The 13,827-nt window shown below is 41.8% G+C and overlaps 1 protein-coding gene across 1 annotated transcript in view; it reads left to right on the top strand.

The window, feature by feature from the left end:
- Positions 1 to 982: 982 nt before the first annotated feature.
- LOC111874945 (epithelial discoidin domain-containing receptor 1) overlaps positions 983 to 13,827 on the top strand; it is a gene marked incomplete at its 5' end in the record, with an annotated part of 554,089 nt that continues 541,244 nt past the window's right edge. Inside the window, 1 exon segment of the mRNA XM_023870830.2 lies at positions 983 to 1,056.

Genomic DNA, 13,827 nt, shown 5'->3' with positions numbered 1-13,827 from the left:
TTTCTATGTGAAGTCTCCACATAATCCTCTTATCGAAGATTACGCCCAGGTATTGTTTAGTTGTTTGTTTCGCGATTGTTGCGTATCAAGGGGTCTACACTGTCGAATATTAATAGTAGGGAATTAGAATAAAGAATCAGAATTACGTTCATCAACAAATTTAAAATTAGACTGATTTCCTGGAATATTTTCTGCAATTAAGTTCAGAATATTTTTTCTTTTTAAAACTATTATTTTATTTTCTTTTCAGTATTGAATATCATGAAGGGATTCTGAATATGAGAAACTGGATCCCCGTGTATTAAATAATAAGAACATCAGTGTTGTTTGCCATAGGCAGTCAGCACATATCCTGGTGCGCCCATAAGGGTACGTGTCCAGGCCACGTACCTACTCTAACCTGGGACTGGGAATGTTTAATGTAAAGTCCTGCTCTGACATCCATGAGACAATGAAGGGAGTTTTGTGTGTGGCAGAATTTCCATAGATTCATTACACCTTCCTTCCACGCTCATTCAACCTGTAGCCTATCTCATTAGTTCCATTTCGTTTCTCATGCCAATATTAGGAAGAGAAACCAAAAAAGAAAAAAAGAAAAATAGCTTGACATGTATAATGTTTCAACCTGAACCAAACAGAAAGCACCCTTACTAAATCACCCTTTTCTTCTATCTCGCTAAAAGTTTCCGTCGTTTCTTCCCTCTCTTTCCCTCCAAGCCACCCTCAGTCCATTTCAATATCCGCCATTCTTGTCTGTCCTCTTTTGGAATTTCCCTCGCCACCAATTTCAATATTGAACACCATCTGGTGTTTGTCTTGGGAAAACGATGAAGATTGAGCTATACTCTTAACCACTCCTTATTTCTAGGGCCCGTATCATTTACCCCCCCCCACACCCTGAATCTGTTCTGATTATAACCTCCACACACATCAACAGTTGATGTGGTTTGATATTAAAGGAGGGACATTTTTCTTTTTCCAGAGCCACTGTTGGAGTGTACTGCCACTTGAAGTAGTCCATGAGCAGCAAGGATTACTGCGTCAGCATCCAATGGAGTAAGTCATTGTGGAGCATTCTACTGATGTTTTCCATTTTGCTTCATGCTTATCTGATAGCATCAGATATTGGGCCGTCTCAGTAATAGAGACATACAACATTTAGAACCATGACGTCTGTGTACAGCATTGTAGGAACCGCGATAACTCAGTTGATAAGTGACTGGGCTAACATCTCGATGGCCGGGGTTCAGGTTTCAGTTCTCGGTAGGGGGCAAGATATATATTTTCCCCACATATTGTCCGGACTGGCTCTGAGGCCGACCCAGCCTCCTATACTGTGGGTACGGGGAATTGTTTCCCGGCGGGTAAGACGGGAGAGGCGTGAATCTCACCACTCTCCTCCATCTACTGCGGATGAGTCATATCTCCACTTCCCTATACGTCATTTCTGGCATAGTGCCTAATCAATTCAGCCATTTGCATATATTTTATACTCACTTTACACCGACAAGTGTCTCATTACTATAGTGTTCAATTTTATGGAATTATCCATCACTCTACTTCTTTTTATTTCACCAAAGTTTCGAGACTGAATTGCCACCGTTCTCAGATAAAATATCAGCTCTGCTGGGCACATTCAGTACAGCTAGCTAGCTCCTATGTCCGAAAGTATGGAGAATGAACACAACAGAGTAGGTCTTTTTTACATGGGGAGGTAGGCAAAACCCAGTCTCCGAAACGTCGCTTCAGATAACAATTACGCTGATGGATAATACTCAGAATATTAACAATTTTTATTAAATTAATAAACAACCGCCACTAATGTTTAGAGCTGTTAGTTTTGGAAAATACGTATCGGTCTGACAGGAAATTAGTTGATTGTTTTTAGGAAATTCGGTATCAATTCGCGCAACTGCTGCTCTACTTCAGTTAGCAAACAAGGGTCCTTCTCGACTAGGTTTTACTCATTCAGCCACGGACCTCACAGTGTTATATCCCAGAATATACAACTTCATAACTACCGCTTTCTTCAGAACTTAAAATTCTGCTAACCATGACGTCTTTCAGCTCTGCGTAGTCTAGACGCTAAACTACCGCAAAATAATTTACTACTCACCACATTATACTCTAACGATCTGAAGGCGTCGGTAATTCCATCAAGAAGAATTTAAAACAATGAATAAAATCCCATGAAGGAAATTACTTCTCTTTAATTATATGAATATTATGATGGACGTTGCCCATCAAATTGGGTATATATTTAAATTATACTACCTTTCGGAAGCCGAATCTGCTTCCGTCATCAGGTGTAAAATAGATAGACTCCTATTCAGTTAGACACGTTAGAAAACCTGGTCACTGGACGAGAATCTGATATAAAACTAACTCAGAACTGCTCAAACTCCATTGGAAAAATCGAAATTCTTCCTTCAAGCGTCGTTTCTTTGTAATTTTTCTGTCACTTTCAGACGTTTGTTCGGTTAGAGCAAACCCGGGGCCTCTGGGCACAAGAGTAGTTTCGCAAGAATTTATACTGTACTGAAGCTGTGGTGGTTTCTACAAGGTGACTCAAGTGGGTGTTGGGTGGTTGGCAGTTTAGAAATTCGCTTCGTTACATCATCCGCTAGTAATTGCATCTCCCAGGAAGCACGCAAGATCCAATTTGTCCGTGCGAGTGGGTCTTTGACACCTCTCTTTGCTTAGGAAACAGGGGTTCTCAGCATGCCTAATCCTTAGAGCAGTTCTGGGAATTTCAGACATCACTTATTTGATGATACGCTCTTTATTTGTTACCCTGTATCAGGGATGGCGAGTCGTTGGCACGATTTATCTGGCACAGGTAATTACGGATTTTATATGTACGAGTAGTTGATTAAGGTACTGTGCTAAGGCCGCGCCATAGTTCAAGCGGTTAGTCGCTGGCTTCCCACCGCGGCGGCCCGGTTTCGATCCCGGGTGTGGTCAAGTGGGATTTGTGGTGTACGTAGTGGCTCTGGGGCGGGTTTTCTCCGAGTACTTCGGTTTCCCCTTCCAATCTTCATTCCACCAAATTTTCCATCATCATAATCACCCGGGGTAGCCTACAATAGGCCAATCAGTGGCCGCCGTGCCGAGTGGACACAGTTGGACTCCACCCCCCACTAGGCGAATTAAAAAAAAAATGTACTGTGCTACAAGCCGTAAGGTCGCGAGTTCCATTTCTGATGGGGTAATTTGATTTTCTAGCCGTACTATTGCCCTGGAGTCGACTCAGCCTCTTAACAGAAATGTGTACCAGGAGTCTTCCTAAGGGTAAAGAGCGGCCGGCGCGGAAGGCTGACAACATCGCCGCCATCTGTGATCCGATTGTCTGGAAAATGTGGGAGCCTCGATGTCTCACAGCCCTATCAGCCTCCACGGACTGTTACAAGGATAGCCTTACATTTTAATATGAGTATTTATTCAGGTACTTTACAAATCACCAGTTTACCAAGCCATAATTCTATTACACCCTCTCCTTGTACTGAGAGTTAATGTTACTTAGAGAACGAGAGAGAGAGCCGGAATAGCTCAGTCGATATAGCAAAGGGTTGGGGTTTGATTCCCTGAAAATGCAAGCTTTTTCTCCTCCACAGCGTCTAGACCGGCTCTGGGGCCCATTCAGCCTACTGTCCAGCGGGTACAGGGGGTTGTTCCCCTGAGAGTAAAGCGGCCAGGGCATGAAGCTAACTGCGCACATCCATCTAGTGCCGAGGCCAAGAATGGTGGAGCTATACCTCCCCTCCCTCCGCATGTTATCGTGGCGTGGTGCTTAACTAATTAAGCATAGGGACAGGTTTAATTGTACCCTTTATTCAGTGAAAGACAGGGAGACAGCAAGGGAAACACGAAATTGTCTTTGTCTCGTAGATTATTTTCAGTCATGAACAAATGAAGTCAGATTTGAGGAGCCGCAGTAAAAACAAAGCCAACGCTATTTTCGCCGCTTTGAAAGGATCCACACACCAGCCAAGGTTTGAAGAATGTGCACCATCAAATATCTTAAGTTTTCCAGGTGGTACTCGATCACCGAAGGCAGCGTAACATCTCATGCAAGTGCGTCCGCTTCTTATCCGTCTTTTTCTGCATATATGAAGTAGGCTACAGCCTATTCCGGCTTCTAGGGGCAGCTTCCTTTTCTGGGTCTTCCTTCTAAATTTCTACGCCTCGCTTGCGACAGGCAAACTTTTAAAGTACTACTGAGACATTTTATACGTTCGCCCTCCCGGCCGTGTGCAATGTGGTTTCCTTGATATTGACCACAGAAATCGTGCTGAAAATTGCGAATTGCAGCGGTTCAGTCGTCATGCAGTGTACAGTTATGTGTAGCAACTCCTGAATGTTATCCTGCACATCCGAATGTAAGGCGACAACATATTTTTCCAAACAGAGAATATTTTTTTTTTACAAAACAAGTAAATATCATTCTTTTAAGAAATAATAAATTCTTCATATATATTTCTTTTACGGACCTGAAAATAAGGTGATCCCTGTTCTCTAAGAAACAGTAAATGCAAAAAAAAAAAAAACTCGCCTTATATTCGTGCTTGTGCTATATTTATAACATGATCTAATCGATGAAGCCTTATTTGGCGAACATGAATGTCAAAGTCGAGATAGTATCAGATGATTCTGCCCCTATCTCCATTATCACATTAACCCCCAGATAATGGAGGCGGAAACAATCTCCGAAACATTGAATATTAATTTCAAATATAAAACTTTGTTGTTCACAGTCGGCCTGAAAGCTTCATGATACAATATCTTTAACACCGCGGAGATGGGATGTTAGTAGCAGATGTACCAACGGGAATTTTCTGGTAAGCTTAGATAACAGCTTGGTATACTTTATTTTGGTCTATAATACTTGTGAGGGGAACGGCTGACGTAGAAATCACACTGACGTGTACGTCATTTGAAAACGGGGATAAACCGAAGTATTAGGCAGTTCAGTGAATGACACTTGAGCTGCAAGTAGAATCCAAGCCGACTGAACTACTCATGTTGAAGAAGTTGGGACTCTGAACCTACCGTCTCCTCCGGAAACAATACAAAATTATTATAAATATGCGCCCCAGCCTTGAGAAGCGATACTGATCTTGTTGGTATTGTTTTGGCCTCTGGCTACAGCAACATAGTAACAAGGAAAACGAGATTGAACAGACACTTCAAAAGGTTGTCCTCCCTTTTAGGACATCTGTACCCGTGATTTCGACTGTGCTGTGCTTCAAATGTATTGTGGCGCATAGATCCCTTGCTAGGCTACGGCTCGGAAAGCAAGACCGCAACAAATAACAACAAAGAGTAGAATGGACCTATTCCTAGGCAACGTCCGCAATACACGTAAGCAACAATGAAGGACATCCATTGCTAGGCAACGGCTCGATAAGCGAGCCCGCAACAAATAAGCAACAAACAGTAGAGTGGACCTATTGCTAGGCAACGTCCGCAATACACATAAACAACAATGAAGGTCACCCATTGCTAGGCAACGGATATGTTTTCTGTACCGTGGTACAACCCGAGGCTATATAATGAGAATCCAACTAATTGACAGTTCAGTCATAAATCAGACCAGAATGGAGCCAGTGGTCGTTGAGCTCAGAATACAGAGGAAGAGGAAGAGTAGCAAAGCAGAGAGAACAGAATACGACCAAAGGCAGAAATCAGACATAAGTCAGAAGAAAAAGTCAGGGCGAAGTCTTTATTTTATGTGGTGTAATCACAGTAACCTTTAGAGTGATATCATGGCTCGTAGTTACGAAGTGCTATAGTTACAGTAAGACTGTGTTACAATTAATTGCAGTTCTGCCTGGCGAATATCCAGGGAATGGCTTCATTTAATCAGGAACCCATTAATTACTTGTCACGTTACCAGGATACACGAGACAATAGTTTCACATGAAACATAAAATATTGCCTAAATTATATGTTGCAGGAATAGATTTACCTGTTAATATTTTGTAATACCAAATATTCATTATCCAAACAATATACAGTTATGTATATCTGTGGGTAAGCATTTTTATCTGATTTTGTAACGAACTTTATACGTGTTAAATATTGCCCTAATATTAGTTTGTCGATTTAGATACAAATTGAATTTCTGAGCGAAATTTAAATGCAGTATGACAGAAATAATTTTCCTAAATTGATTCTTAATGAGATATAGACGTAGCTCAAGCTCAGCTGTCTTCAACATCTTGGGTTCCCTCAGACGCGATTATTCCCTGTGGCGCTCAATTAATCGATCCATCGATGTTATGGTTATTTAATTCGATAGTAACTTCTTATTTCAGCAGAATATACATACAGCATTAGCTGCCACGAATTTATATAGAGTGTACTAAGAGAATAATCACAACACAATTAATTTAATTTTTCCATTTTAAAACCCATTCCGCAATAATATATTGTTAAATAAATATTAAAATGCACAATCTAGTCTCCAAAGTAGTTGTTCGAGAATCGTTACTGGTAGGTATCTGCAAGTTAATAGAAAGTTATATCCTAGCTACTTACAAACACAGCTGATGATTTGGAAAAGGAATTTACTTATAAAATGCTTCATTTTTAATTAAGTGAAATGATAAAATTTATTCTGTCAGTTCATTGAATATGGATGTAGCAACTATGTTGAAGCTATTATTCTGCGTATTTACATGACTGGATTATCAGCAAGAGCAGGCAAACTTCAGGACCACTTATGAATTTCCTGTGTAGAATTATTCTAATCTGGGGAGCTACAATTACCGCTTTGTAGAAATCGGAATGTATTGTTCCTTGTGTAGGGATCCGAGCTGGAAGCGAAACATGAAGACACACTTTTGTGTTGCTGCACATAGTGTTTACCAACATGTTGTTTGATATGGTGGCACTTACGGAACGTGGTTTCGACCCTCTTAATTTCACGTTGCGTAGCTAATAAATTCTTAAACTTTATATACAGGGTGTTTCACGACTTTAGGGCATAACTGCAGGAGGTGATTTCCTAGGTTTTTGTGATCAAAGAAGTTCATATAAACATGTGTCCGATTTTGGACGTTTACGGAGTTATGACCGTTTTAAACTCAGAATAGAAGGTAACGATTACTGACAATAAACGGAACAAAATAATAAACCAGCATAATACATGATACATTTAAAGCATGAATGTAAATTTAACTTCGTGAAATTACCTTTAATTTGAATTGATTGGTGCTTAAAGCTGATTTTCGAAAATGCCACCGCAGGCCGCAACACTGAACCGCGCGGGTAGCACGTAGCAGCTTCAGCTGGCTGTTTCTTATGTGGTCAGCGGCGTCCAGAATGCGACCGAGCAAAGCATCTCGCGTTGCCACCTTCACACTGTAAACCAGTTCTTTCATCCATCCCCACACACAATAATCCAGTAGCCTTAAGTCTGGAGACCTGGCTGGCAATTCTTCGCGTACGCGTATGTGGACTGCGGTGTACCATACGAACAATGCCTTCTTCATTGACGCCTTCATTAACACCACGCTCGGCTGCAATACGAACGCCGGGAAGTCTACCAGTATCTCGCAATGCCTGGTAAACTCCAGTAAACAGTCTCCGGTTCGGTATTCTGCGATTCGGAAACCGTTGCTGATATTCAGCTACGGTAAGAACTGAGTTACCGTCACAATACTCGTACATATAAATCATATCTGCATACTCCTCAAATGAAAATGTAAATGGCATCGTGAACGTAACAGACGCACCGTGATGAGAACTGTTCTGAACACCAGTAGCCGCCATAGTAGCCGTGGCCGGACATACCAACCCACCACGCCTTAGGTACCTCTCAAGTGTCGAGATAACGAGAGCGCTCTGTCTGTAGCTGGCTAAAAATAGCGACCCGCCAGATGTTAGCCGCGGTTCACACGAGGGCGTGTACGGGAGTGAAAAAACGGTCATAACTCCGTAACCGTCCAAAATCGGACACATGTTTATATTAACTTTTTTGATCTCAGAGACCTAGGAAATCACCTCCTGCAGTTATGCCCTAAAGTCGTGAAACACTCTGTCTATATATATATGAGTCACCAAAGAACCAGCACGGTTTTATAGACAGGTCGCGTGAAACAAAATAATAATTCAATTCAGTTCCTTATTTATTCACGGGAGCCGGAATAGCGTAGTCAATATAGCAACTGGTTATGGGTTGGACCGTCGAGATGTCGGTGTTCCGTGTCCCCGTAAAGGTATGATTTGTCTCCACTCACAGACGCAATAATATTAATAATAATAATAATATAATGTCACGTATAAGGGGTTAGCGTGACTAATAATAATGAGTTCTGGATTTGATGAGTGGGTTTATTGACACTTCTCTACGATTACAGGTGATTATAACAGCTCACACATTGAAATCCTTGCACGACGTCTGTCTGGCAAGTCTCACTAATCCCGGACTGGCCTCTACTACTCTCTATTCCTGAGTCTGAGCCTTATGTCACGACCGACGGTCAGTCGGCCAGTCTGTTTTGGAATAAAGCACCCATATGGGGCTTAAGACCAAATTTTTATTACTGTCAGACAGTGGCGGGTTTGTTGATGTGGGGCGCTTTCTCTCTGACGAGAGGACGGGTCTGTCGTTTGCAACTGCTGGTGGCCCTCGCTAGCACAGTTATTCTTGAGCCCGAATCCCATGGGACTCCCGACCATATTTTACTACCTCATATTTGAGACTCCCCTTTTCGTCGCCTCCTACTCGCAGGGTTACGACGAAATGCACTGCCTTTTGTAACTGCTAGGCGCCCGTGATACAGGACACCATGTCCAAGGGTTCCACTACTGCTTTTCATGAATGCGTTGTGTCGGAAACCACGTATTAATTCGGGGCAACGCTTTGATTCCTCCAAGCGTGTTGGTTGCCTCGAAACGTGTTTTAACAATCCGGTGTCTAGCAATGGATTATTTCGTCATAATAACTATTGCAGAACCACCAATAACCACATCATTAAGACCTACGCCGACAGCACTACCTCCCTACCTCCACCATCGCCCACAATAGCAAGAACCGTGTACGTAATCTGTACCGACACGTCACGGCTGTCGCGTGCGGAGCGCCAACATTCCCTCGCGTGTCCCTCGCAGCAGGCACAAGCGCCCATACGCTTCATGAACACGGCGAGTAGCTTCAGAAATACGTGTTCCATATGGAACGTCATCTTCAAATGGAATCATACGACACAGTAAACAAGATACCAGTCACAGAGAAAGCATTGTAAAAGCGACATTGAAAATGTCACACAGGTTTAACATTTGAGAGCATATACTCTGTTCCACCGTGTTCATCGTCGATCCACGGGTCCTGCGAAAATCACTTATGGTGTAATTATTCTCGTCTGTATTCAGAATGTTGCGGTTCGAGTCTCGAGGGGGGTTCAGGCTATCCTGACTGAGATTGTTTGCGGTATTCCTCAGTCTCTTGAGACGAATGCGAGTTCAGTACCTTCCTGCAGGCCTGGGGGGTGTCCTTCATAACTCGCTCATGATCATTGACAGAAATCATGAATAAGTGACCTAGAAAGATGATACAGTATTGTTAAATATTTTTCCATTCTTAAATCGCCCTCTTTCCTGTTCCTTACGATTCGTCATCAGTGCAAGATATTTTAGGGAATGAACTTTCATCCTGTAAATGTGTTTTGCATTTCCTTTGCGACGTATTTGGAATCCACATGAAATATGTCTGTGTTTGAAAGTAGTGTTTTCGTCAGAAAGTCTATTAAAATATTCATTTCATTTTGATATATCCGACATTTCATTAAAATTGTACGTTTGCTGAACACGGTGCATCTTCAATTACATTAAGTAACAAACAAAAGGAAAAAAATTTAAAATCCTCTATTAATTGCTTCCTTCAGCATCATGGATTCAACTTGTTTGTTATTGTCTCTTCGTATCCTTGACGAGTTATCTCTCAATCAGCCTTCCCGAACATTCCTAACGATCTTCATCTTGTCTTTCCATTCCTTCTTTGAATTTCTTTTCGTGTCTCTTTTTCTTCTTCTTTTTTGCTTTTAGTTCTTGGACATACATCTTTAATTTTAATGATTGCTTATCTTGTCTTTCCGGACTGCTTGATACCTGCGTTCCTTTGTAATTTATTTTTCCATTAGTATTTTGAATTCGTTATCCCCATATCTCTCCTTCCTACGTCCTTTTGCACTTTTAGCCAGTCTCTTGCCAGTATCTAAAGTGATCTCTGGCCCATGAATTTTGTAATATTCAGTGGGATAAATTGTTACTGGTTCATCAAACCCTTAGAATTATTGCACTGCTCTTAGAATTATTTCACTAGCAACTCTCCTTCTTATGTAAATATAATACTAAAAGACATGTCTAGATATCCATACACATTGTACCACTGTATGTATGAATCAGCCACCAGACGATCTTTGGAAACAAATATCTACAACAACATCAAGTGAACTGTACACTTGGACATCCCGTTACTGGAAACTTCTTTTCCCTCTGTCACATTTCCTTTTGGATGTCAGTTAGTGGGAAATTTGGGAGAGACCTTTACATATTTCCAAGTATATATAACCAGAGTTGTTATTAAATTATATTAACGGGATAAGTCATATATTATGTAAGATTTGAGGCTTTCACGGCGGTGACTATGAAGAAAGCAGTCTTCTGGGATTTTGCACCGTGTATATGTGGTGTTAACCGACGTTTCGGAGGAACGTATCGCCTCCATCTTCAGGGTAGAAGAAAAAATATATAAGAAATCTGCAAGCAAAGAGACCGTGAGAACCGGTAGAAGCACCCTGAAGATGGAGGCGATACGTTCCTCCGAAACGTCGGTTAACACCACATATACACGGTGCAAAATCCCAGAAGACTGCTTTCTTCAAGTCATAAATTGTTTAATAGATCTAACATAATTTGTTTAATATTAGAGGGCAAATTACGGAGTGATAATCCTGATTTATATTCATATGAGTGTGTTTCTGTTTTACTCTGTAAAAGGGGCCAACATTCTGAAGGCTACATATGTAACAAACCCAATGGAATAAGGCCCTTCTTGAGAAGTTAACAGCCCTTACGCAAAGACAAGGATCATCAAGCCTAGCTTCACTGTCGTTAATTTTAATGTTGTGGCATGTGGACCCATTTCTAGACAACGTCCGAAATACGCGCACGCAACAATAGAACTAGTGTCGCAAAATTATTTTCCATGTGGTTCGCATATTGCTAGGTAACGGACCAATAAACACGCACTCTTAATAGAAGACGGTGTTTTCCGTGGAGTCCATGCCGAGAAGTTATCTTCAAGACAATCGGTGCTATAAGGAGTTGAGGGTTCAGTTGTGGGGTGTTAAGTAGCGGGAAACGGAAGTTGAAGAATCTCTATTCCTATCAGGAAACGTCTAATGAAGACACTGAAGAGGAGCTGCCATTGTTGGAAGCTGTTACTAAGTAATTCCTAGTGGAAATAGACTGACAAAATTTAGTGTGAAATAATTTGTAATGTGGAGATCAGCAGTAGTGTTATAAATATTTGTAGTTACAACATATATGTGGTCAATAAATTTATTCACCAATCCAAACGCCATATATAGTCACTAATACACGGGATAATAACACCTTCAGATACATTCCTACCCCTCTTCCCTTCAGGTATACTGACATACATTTCATATGCCCAATATACCTGAAAGAAATTAATTCCGTGAGCTCTAAGCAGGTTTCTGGCTTCTGACATGTGGCGCCGTGTAGTGTCAAGAGAACGTTACTAACGTTTCGGAGGACCGTACAGAGGGTCGAAGATTAGGCCAAGCAGGCAACCAGCGAAATTATACTTCAGGTTCATTGCTGTAATAACCTCAGATCTCACANGTCACTAATACACGGTATAATAACACCTTCAGATGCGTTCCTACCTCTCTTCCCTTCAGGTATACTGACATACATTTCATATGCCCAATATACCTGAAACCCAATATAATGAATTATTTTTCGTAATTCAGACCCTTCCTGGACGGAAGAGAGACGAATTGACGGGAGGTTTAAGAAAATTGCATAATGAGGAGCTTCATAACTTGTAATCTTCGCCAAGTATAATTAGAATTACGAGATAGAGGATGAGGTGGGTCTGACATGTAGCATGAATGCACAAAGGATGTTGGTGGGAAGGCATAAGGAAGACTATTGCGTAGATGGGTGAACAATATTAAAATGGATCTTGGAGAGAGAGATGGGATGGTATGGACTGGATTGATCAAGCTCAGGATAGGGACTACTGGAGGGCTCTTATGAACACGGTAATGAACCTTCGGGTTCCGTAAAATGCTGGAAAATTCTGGACTACCTGCACAATTGGCTGCTTCTCAAGAAGGGCACAGCTCCAAAATTGAGTTAAATTCAGACCGTTCCACCTTGAACGTTTCAGACCGCGTAATTAATTTTGGACACGATTAATTCTATAACAGAATAATTTTGTTTCATAATTGTCTTAATGAAGTGGCCGCAGTAAGGCAACTGCAAGCTTCTCCGCTTACAGCTGCTTAGAAATTCCAGCTTTCGCACGTACATGATATTTCTTGACTAGTGGTTTATACAGAACGCACAGCTTGAACGCAGATGCGAAAATTACTCTAAATATGCTTCGCCAGACTTTTCTTTTTGGGTGACGGACAATTCTGAAAATGTTCTATTTCCAACAACAGGCACCACATGCTTCTACCGAGAAATAAGTTTTGAATTTGGAATAAAAAGATTACGGATAGCTTTGCACCGTTATCTCTCGCATTCACATTCTATTCCGGAATTGTCCTTCGTCATGAGAGGAAAACCACGAAAGATCTCAGTAAGGATAATTGGTGTTCAGCTGAAATTCGAACCGAGTACCTCTCGAACACGAGTCCATATCCCAACTCTAGTCCCTCAGTGTCCGTGCTTCTACTTCAGGCAAACCCAGGCGATCTATTCAATCGAATCTACATCCTGCCCAGAACCTTATGTTAAATGCACATAAGGGTAATGTTTCAAGATATTTTACTAGCACAAAATCTGATGTTTAAATGAACGTCTCGTGTTAATCCAATTGATAGTTCTGCTTAATTCTTAAATTGTATTCTCTAATAATTACTTCGCCGGTCACGGTAGCCGAACGGTCTAAGGCATGTACTGTCTTCGCTCGCTTGGAAACCGGGATCGTGGGTTCGAATCCAACTGAGGGCATGGATGTTTAGTTTCTGTGTGCGCGCTTTTCTGTGTTTGTATACAGGTAGAGGCCTTGCGACGAGCTGATCACCCGCCCAAGGAGTCCTACCGAATGTGTAAGATCCAGAAAAACCGAAGTGAACGGAGAAGTTCATGGAGGTAGGCCTAGGCCCACTGGGGCTGTAGTGCCAAGGGGAAAAAAATGCGCAATCGTTATAGCGACTGGCGACTCGAGTCCCGGTAAGGGCAAGAATTTTCTCCTTTCCACGTCGTCCAGACCGGTTCTGGGGCCCACTCAGCCTCCTGTCCAGTGGGTACTGGGGTGGGGGCTGTTTCTCCGGGGGTGAAGCGGCAGGTGCGTGAAGCTGACCACTCACCTCCAACTAGTGTCGAGGTCAAAAAACGTGGGTCTATATATCCACTCCCCAATACGCCTTCATAGCGTAGTGCTTAATTACTTAAGCACAGGGACAACTTTACCTTTTTTACCTCTTATGTACCAACCTGTTCGCTCAGAGATCTTTTCAGGAAGCTTATAGTCGCTCAGCATTTCAAGAGGTTTCCCGTCTTTTATGAAACCGGAAGGTTCAGTACGGTACTCACACGAGCACGTGGACGAGATGAATT

This window comes from Cryptotermes secundus, unplaced genomic scaffold (assembly GCF_002891405.2).
Source record: "Cryptotermes secundus unplaced genomic scaffold, Csec_1.0 scaffold661, whole genome shotgun sequence".
Classification (NCBI taxonomy): Eukaryota; Metazoa; Arthropoda; class Insecta; order Blattodea; family Kalotermitidae; genus Cryptotermes; species Cryptotermes secundus.
This window is presented reverse-complemented; position numbering and strand designations above follow the sequence as displayed.